General features: G+C 50.2%; 1 long non-coding RNA gene across 1 annotated transcript; it reads right to left on the bottom strand.

Moving 5' to 3' along the window:
- Nucleotides 1–474: 474 nt before the first annotated feature.
- Nucleotides 475–6505, bottom strand: LOC111770221 (uncharacterized). Its single transcript, XR_011431160.1, has 2 exons — nt 5481–6505; nt 475–1494 (listed from the first exon to the last, which is right to left on the bottom strand). It is a non-coding gene; the product is annotated as an uncharacterized lncRNA (long non-coding RNA).
- Between the last annotated feature and the right edge of the window lie 1036 nt (nt 6506–7541).

Genomic DNA, 7541 nt, shown 5'->3' on the forward strand with positions numbered 1-7541 from the left:
ACTGAGCCACCAGGCAGGCCCCCTCATATGCCTTTTTAAAGAAAAACTAATGCCCTTGCATGTTTAATGTTGTCTCAAATTATATCATATCATTCTGGTTACATTTATTTTACATATTTAAATGTGTTCAATCACAAAATTATGTGTAAGTACACTATTCTTATACTTTTATTTAGCTATAAAACAAATCCAACTTCATGTGAACACAAAACTATAAAACCAGCATTATATTAAAGTCCTGTATTTAATAAGAATCACGCTGCTGTTTCATTCTAACAGAATGACGGATGATGGGGAGGAAAGCGTGGCCTCGGGTTCAATTCTGTATTTAACATTTAGCTTTATTTTCTAATAAGAATACTACTAAGAATTCTTGTTTGATTTTCAAGGTACATTAAAGGGTAACAAGCACTTTAAGGATTTATTCATTAGTTCAGGATACTCCTATCTCATAATTAACAAAAAACGCCAGAATCAATCCTCAAAAATCACTTTTAATGAACCGGCTCCTGATAAATTAGTCAAATTGTCTTGTTTACTTGAAAATACAACAGCTATTGTTCTATTCCTTGAATATACTTTAGATTTCTAGTATTATCTCTATCTTTCCAAGGAAAACAGGAAAACTCTTCAATAGTCACTCCAACACTCGCTGCCAACAAATGGTCGTGATGGGATGGTGTCAGGCCAGGCTGTGCAAAGAATGTCCACTTGCTCGTAACCCCAGCATTGGCTAATGGAGTCCGGGTTCTTGTGACGTTGGCATGTCGATGTCCCCGCTCAGTGCAATGACTCAGTCTTCACACACCTGTTCCCATTCAGACTACTGTGAATACTTCCCGTGACCGCGTTTGCTGTGCTTGGTGTGAAAGCAACGCTCGACACAAAAGGGCAGTGGCACAAATTCAAGTGAGAGTGATCTGAGTCAAGTTCATCCACATTGGCCCTCAGATGATACTTGTGACTTTTTTATTTTTAAATGTCATCCATATTAAAAGCCGGAAAGTGATCACAGATTTAAGGGAAAAGGTCCACAGGTCTCCAGCACCCTGCAGAGCTCAGTTTGAGAAACACAGATTTGTAGCATGAACTCTACCCCCTCAGTGAGGCGCACCTGGCCCGACTCACATCAGGACGAATTATCCGTCGCTGTTCCCATCCGTGCATCATCGTGAGCGCTCTGCAGCTCCTGACACACTGGCCCTCTCATCGGCCACCAAATGCCAGGTCCTTGAGGACACTTTGTTTAAAGGTCCTTTACCTCCTTTGCCCAAACACATCCACTGACCCACTGAAATGCCACAAGCTCAGTGGCATTTTCCTGTCCCCTCAGCAGAAGCTGTTATTTCATGTCCATGCCCACATCACCATCCCAGCACCCAGCATGTGGAGCGGTTCAGCCTCAGCACCAGCCTTTCTTCCTCTAGAACACCGGTTCTCTCAAAGACGAGGCTGGGTCTTACTCACTTGTTTCCACAGCGCCTGGTGCAGTCCCTGAAAAGGATAAGAAATGTAAAAGTACGATAAATGAAAATAAAAATGAACGAATACACAAAAATGCTGAAATTGAAGTGCACAAATGGAAGCTAGAGAGCCGGGCTACATTTCCTAGTCGTTAGGACTTTAAGCAGGTCCCCATTAAGGAATTAAGTGTGTGATCATCAGCCATAAAAATGGGACTATCGGGGTCAAGCTTTCCTACGTCATGGCGTTGTTGGGAGATGCAAGATCAACTTGAAATGGTGCATACAAAAGAATTTCTAAAACTAACCTTGAAGTGCTAAAGAAATGATTGCCAGGATCATAGCACCGCTGGGCTCCCAAACACACTCGCGTTTGAGGAGCAGGTCTAAATCTAGACTGAGATGAACAGTAGAACTTAAAAACAATTTTCAATGTTTTTTTCAGGCAATCAGAATTTCTAGCTAAAAGCCCTAATCCATCTAGAGCGTGGGACTGGTGACCTCTATGCTAACTCACGTTCTCTGCACGGCACAAGTAACTTTTAATCTCAGCTGATATAATTTTAGATAGAGCCCGAAAACACCCTTAGCCTGATAGTACTAAGTCCAAGAAAATGCTCTGCACGCAGATCATAGAGTGAAGCCCCTGGTGTCGACTGAGAGATCAATCTGTGAAAGAGGCGGCTGGCCCTGGCTGTGACTTTCAAGGCCAGCTTTGCCATGTTCTAACTGCGACTTTGGACAGATTCATGGATTTCTCAGAGCCCTAGCTTTCTCATCTGTACCAGCCTCACTGGGACAACTATGTGAGATGATCTATGTTGTCTATTTCAGTAAGATGATGTGTAAAATACAGGGGCGTAAACTCATTTAACCACCAGGGACCTGCCTTCCAGAACAAGAACTTTGAAAAGCTGATGGAGAGGCCAGCCCGGTGGTGCGGCGGTTAATTTTGCAAGTTCTGCTTTGGCGGCCCGGGATTTGCCCGTGTGGATCCCAGGTGAGGGCATGGTACAGCTCATCAAGCCATGCTGTGACAGGCGTCCCACATATAAAGTAGAGGAGGATGGGCATGGGTGTTAACTCAGGGCCAGTCTTCCTCAGCAGAAAAAGGAGGATTGGCAGCAGATGTTAGCTCAGGGCTAATCTTCCTCAAAAAAAAGAGAAGCTAAAGGAGTGGGGAAAGACTCCCATGGGACAGGGCTTCTGGGAGCACGTTGGAGTGTGATGTGCTGCTGACCATGAGCCTTCCGCCTTGCTAAGTGGAGTGCCAAGCTAAGGTAAGAGGTGGATATAACTGAATCACAGGGCAAATCTTGAGAAATGGTTTCTGCGAAGACGACGAGGAGAGAGAGCTTGCTAACATGTGAGAGGACTTCTTTACTGAGAAACCGAAGTATTCAACAACTCTCTGTGTGAAGTTTTGTTATTGCCGTGTGGTAACTGTTTGCCTGGCTTTCCCAAAATCTGCAGTGGGAATCCGCAGCCCCTCGTTCCGAGGTTGCAGGGGGAAGGCAGCCCGTCAGAGGTCATTGTCAGGCATCGAGACCCCTCGCGTGCACAGAGCCAAGCGGACGAGACCAGTCTGACTTTATTTTTTCCCATCAAATCGTCAGTCGACAGTTTTCCTCCAGTGGGCATTTGGGAGTCCCTCCTCCTTCCAGCCTCCCTGCTCCTCTGCTTCCAAGAAATCTTCTGGGTCTTGTGCTTACCACCCCCACTTGCACCCTGAGGCCCCCCGAAGTCAACTCCAGGTGGGTGCTTCAGGCTCTGGGCCTTCTGCAAAGCAAGCAGGCCCTCACTGGGAGTGCGGCTCCTTTCCGTGGCTGAGCCTGGCTGTGTTGGTGTGTTTCTCTCCCAAGAGGAGGAGAGGTGGGAGGAGGAGGAAGAAACCTTTTCCTAGCAGAGCGGTGTCTCCTGTCAACGCTCTGCAGGCTCCTGTTCCCTTAGGGGACTGCCGGCTGGCCTGGGGTGGTGGCAAGGGCTACAGCACCGGACCTGTCACCTGCGGGTGGCTACTGCTCTTGTGCCGGTCAGATTTTGTCAAGTTCTCTAACCTTGCTGACACGGTTACCATACCCTACAGGTTGGAGCTGTCCCTTCTCCCTTAGAGGCCCAGCCATCCTGGAAAGGTGTCAGCGCCCGTAACATCTGCCCTCCAGCCCCCTAGTTGGCAGCCTGAAAGCAGCTTTGAGGATCAAAGAAGTTCTAGAATGATACAAGACTTAGAGATCAAGGAGACTCACCTGTTCTTTCAAAGGACCTGAAGAATGCCCGTTCAGGGAGCCTCAGAGACTGAATTTAACTGCGGGGAGGTTCGATTACAAGATGAATGGTACAGGCTGATTACACACGAGGCCGAGGGGCTGGAGAGGAGAGCAGGGCCCCCTGACAACCACAGCCGTTCCTGGTACGCTTGGCAGGCAGCCAGGAGGAGCCCGGGGCCAAGGTCGTTGGGGGTGTGCTGACAATCCAGTGAGATTGTGCAAAGCCTGGAGAAAGGTCACGGAGTAAGACAGCGAGGAGGGGACGGGGGCGGGGGGCAAAGGCAGAAAAGACAGCAAGGTCCTCTGGGGACCGAGAACAATGCCTTATAAATCGTTATAAACTGCACGTCTTAACGGGCTCCGTTCTGTCTCTTGGAAAGGCAACCCCGCTCCAGAAAACTGCTGACAACACGCACCGAAACGAGCACAGCTCTGCCTGAACTCATACGCCCCTCAAAATAGGGGCGGGGGCGTCTCGGGTCTGCTGGTCCCCGAGGAGCCCCAGGCTCATTAGGACCAGCTCTTCAAAGCCTTAATGTTGTCTGTTCTTGTCCCACAGGCTGTGATTTCCTCTTTTGAGCAAACCCTGTGCTCAGAGGGCGGGGCCCACAGTGAGTTAGTACAACAAACTGGCTCTCTGTGAGCCTGAAGAGGGAATATTTATTTCGTTTTGACCCAGATATATTTGCAGTCTCATCGTACTGGTTACGGCATGGCTCTGTCATCTCTAGGAGTGTTCCAACATCAACCAAGCCTGTTGGAGGCAGCCCCAGGGTGGAGGTATGTTTCTCTCCCACAGCTCTCTTGTGAGGCGATGCCATGACCATCAGGGACCCAGCCCCTCATCTCCTGTGCTACCAGGGCTGCTGCAGTGCCAGGCCACAGAGCTCTCCTCCCATCAGGACGGTGGAAGGAAGGGAGAGGAAAAGGGGTGCCTCTGTCAGTAGAGTCATCCTTCTCATGGCCCCACAGGCAGCAAGGACAGCTCAGAAATGTGCCTTATGGGCCCCGGCCCCATGGAACAACTCCGGGCTCTGTCCCGGGAGAGAAGGAGAACATGGATGCAGGGTCGACCTCCCCACTTCCCCTCTCGCCTTTCATCTAGAGAATTTAGATAATTGCCAGCCAGCTATGTAGTTTGGCTGTAGGACACATTTTAATGCATTTATTGGATGAAAAACCCAAAGAAGTCACCGACCTATTGACATGAAAGAAACACTTTGTCTTTCTAAAGTGAATCAGATCTGGCTTCTAGCCGGCACTTATCAAGCGGGAAGGCCTACAATAATCCCGTCTCTGGCTCCTTTCCCATCCCTTGGGTTGTCCGTGCTAACACTGTCCAGGGAAACGGGGAGAGAAGCCTCCCGCCATTTCTCTATGAAGCAGCGGCACCGCCGGCCCCTGCCAGCCGGCCTGCCTCCCGGTGCTTCCTCTAGCAAACCCTGCCTGGGGTCCTTTCCCGGGCTCCCGGCAACTTCCCTTGCTGTTCAGCGTGGAAGCACTATGAACTGTTAGCTGCTGCTTGAGAAGGGAGCCTGGCCGCAGGGCATGGGCATCTCCCCGCCACATGAGCGAGGAACACAGGTGACCTCCCTTCACTGCGAGGGTGACCCAAGCAGCAGAAACATAAACTCCACTAGATTCCAAAGAAGTAATCCTATCACAGACATATCCACTTAATTTCAAGCTGTAAGTAGACCTTTTAACCACCTACAAGCAAATTGATTACTTTTAGGGTAAATACACTTACTCTTGAATTTTCCAGTGACATGTAAGTGATCCACTCTCAAAACAATCAATTTCTCGTTTCCTCTTCCCGATTCCACATACGTGTACAGCCGACTTCTCAGCGGGTTGCTGTCCCCACTCATAAAAATGTGAACCAGAAAAATCCCCAGGGAGTGTGCAGGCCTGCCTCCTCGGGTTCCTCCGCGGCTGGAGAAAGAGGCTGGAGCCGACGGAAAGTTGAGCGTTGAGACCAGCAGCCCACGAGCACCTATCCCAGGCCGGCCCTTGCGCTCGGCTTCTCCGACTCCTCACTTTCAAGTCTTAGACGCAAGGACCAAACATTCTGGAAAAGCTGGGCACAGAAGGTGAAGGAAAAGGTTGACCCTCGCTGGCCAGAGGTGAGACCCAGAGAGCAGTCGATTCCCTCTGCAGATTCCCGTCCCCACCACAGGTGATTTGAAGATGCATGAGGTCTAACTCTTGGCCAAGAGAGAATCATCCCTGTGTTGTTTAAACACGATGCCAGGCTTCCTGCGGGATACTTTTCACGAAGACTTCGACGAAGCGTGACCAATCTCTACAACTCTGTTAGGAAGTTACGCCTGTTCACCTCCCCTTTCAAATGCTTGGGACTAAGAGAAGCTTCTGGCCGAACAATTCTCCTGAGTCCAATGGTAGGTGTGCACACACATGGCCAGGCTGACCCTCACGCACAGGTCAAGATCTACGTTGAGACAGTCCGGAGACGTCCCCACATTAGCTGTGGTGGCAGTGAATAAATCTCGCGGAGTGGTGCTTTGAGCATCACTGTCTGATTAGAGGCCTCCAGGGGACCTATTACCTGGCAACATGAACTCATCCACATTTTTATAACGAATAACAGATATCTTTCCTAAGAAGAACAGTGGGTGTAAGGTGGTTCTGGCAGGTTTGTGCTGAGACCCACACGGTGGAAATCAGCCCGTTTTCAATGCGAAGCCCGTCTGGCTGGTGGCAGCAGAGCTCTCAGTGAGGACACAGACTCGTGGAGGATTCCAGCACAAGGACATTCATTTCAAAAAACTGTTCTGCGTTTTCAGTTCACAAGCAAGTGAGTTCATGAAGCAATCACAGACTTTCTTAAAAATTCAATTGAAGTTTGAGCCATTGTTTTTAACCTAGCATTTTTTCCCACTAAACACGGTCCAAAGTATATTCAATTCATTCTTTCTCAAGAGAGAACAAAGTCAAACATCTCTTTTAATCGTGAAGCTGGAGGAAGGAGGCTGAGTCCACTTCTCTCGGGTGACCCTGCCCCGTTGAGAAACGCCCTGCTCTCCTCTCCATTTAGATCTCAAGGCTCACTCAGACCCTGCTCCCTTTCTCGGGAAGCAGCCCTGGGACTGTCTGCTGGCAGCCGGGGGAGTCGCAGGTTTACAGCAGGCTCAAGAGAGGGCCCCGTGAGGTCAGAGCGACCCTCTCCTGCAGCGCTGCGGTGTGGTGCTCTGCTCTGCCCCGCCCAGGAGGCAGGGCTGGAGGGCCACTGGCACTGCTGACAGTCGGGAAGGGACGGCTGGGAATCCTGCTGCTGCTGCTCTCGAGTAAACAGTCCCCCGCTGACACAGCTTCAACCCTCATCCAGCTTCTGCCCTCATCTAGTGCAGGATGCTAAAAACAGCTAAACTCATTCAGGAGGGAGGTTTGCTGTGCTGCACAGGCCAACGTTTCCCATCCTCCTTACGCCTCCAGAGACTATGTTTGGGGTAGTCACCTCCCGACCTGGGTTCTCTTCAACTTCCAAGGCCCGTGTCTTCCTCTTGTCTGTAATGCTGGCCGGTGTAGAATGAGACACACACATATGTACACACACATGCACACTCATGTAAATGTGGGAATTAAGGAGTGAGAGGAACGTGATTCTCTGCCCTGACAGTACCGAGGGGTCCCACCAACTTGGAGGGTCTCTCCTCCGGCTCGGGGTGGGGTTTCAGACCACCAGGGTGTCCTCCACAGGCTCCGACAGTCAACACGTGCAGACGGGGGGGGGTTGTGAGGGGACTTGGACAGGCAGCTCCTTGCTGGTGTCATTTCAGAGGACACATCT

This window comes from Equus caballus, chromosome 23 (assembly GCF_041296265.1).
Source record: "Equus caballus isolate H_3958 breed thoroughbred chromosome 23, TB-T2T, whole genome shotgun sequence".
In the NCBI taxonomy this organism is placed as follows: Eukaryota; Metazoa; Chordata; class Mammalia; order Perissodactyla; family Equidae; genus Equus; species Equus caballus.